Below are 704 nucleotides of genomic sequence, written 5' to 3'. Positions count from 1 at the left end.
TTTCAAATCTGTCAAGATGTGTTGAACGAGGTCAAAAGTTCTCCGGAATGAAGAGTCATGATTGTCATGTGTTTATACAACGACTACTTCAATTTGCTTTTGCTGAGCTTCTTCCAGCAAATGTCCATGAAGCACTTGCAGGTAATTATAATTTTATAATATATGTACATATGTTATGAAATGTTATTAATTTGATTACTTTTGCAATATACAGCCATCAGAGCATTTTTCAGAGATCTTAGCACACGTACGTTCAAGGAAGAATTCATAGAACAACTTCATCAGAACATTCCGATCATATTGTGCAACCTGGAGAAGATATTTCCTCCTTCATTTTTTGACGTCATGGAGCATCTAGTTGTCCACCTACCGTATGAAGCATTGCTTCGTGGACCTGTTCACAACAGATGGATGTATCCGTATGAGCGACAGATGAAACATTTGAAGGGGAAAGCAAGAAATCTTGCAAAGGTGGAAGGTTCAATAGTTTCGGGGAGTTTGACAGCCGAAACGTCTAACTTCACATCATACTGCTCTGCTCCAACTGTTCGTACGAGAAAAAGAGTTCCTAGAAGATATGATGATGGAGGAGTACCGACATCATATCCAATTGAAAGTGTTCCTGACATTTTCTGCCAAATTGGACGGTTTGGTGGTAAAACAAAAGAAGTATGGTGGTCATGTGAAGAGGATAAACATAGTGC

Source organism: Brassica oleracea, chromosome C2 (assembly GCF_000695525.1).
Source record: "Brassica oleracea var. oleracea cultivar TO1000 chromosome C2, BOL, whole genome shotgun sequence".
Lineage (NCBI taxonomy): Eukaryota > Viridiplantae > Streptophyta > Magnoliopsida > Brassicales > Brassicaceae > Brassica > Brassica oleracea.
The sequence above is the reverse complement of the archived record's forward strand: the minus strand, read 5'-3'. Positions refer to the sequence as shown.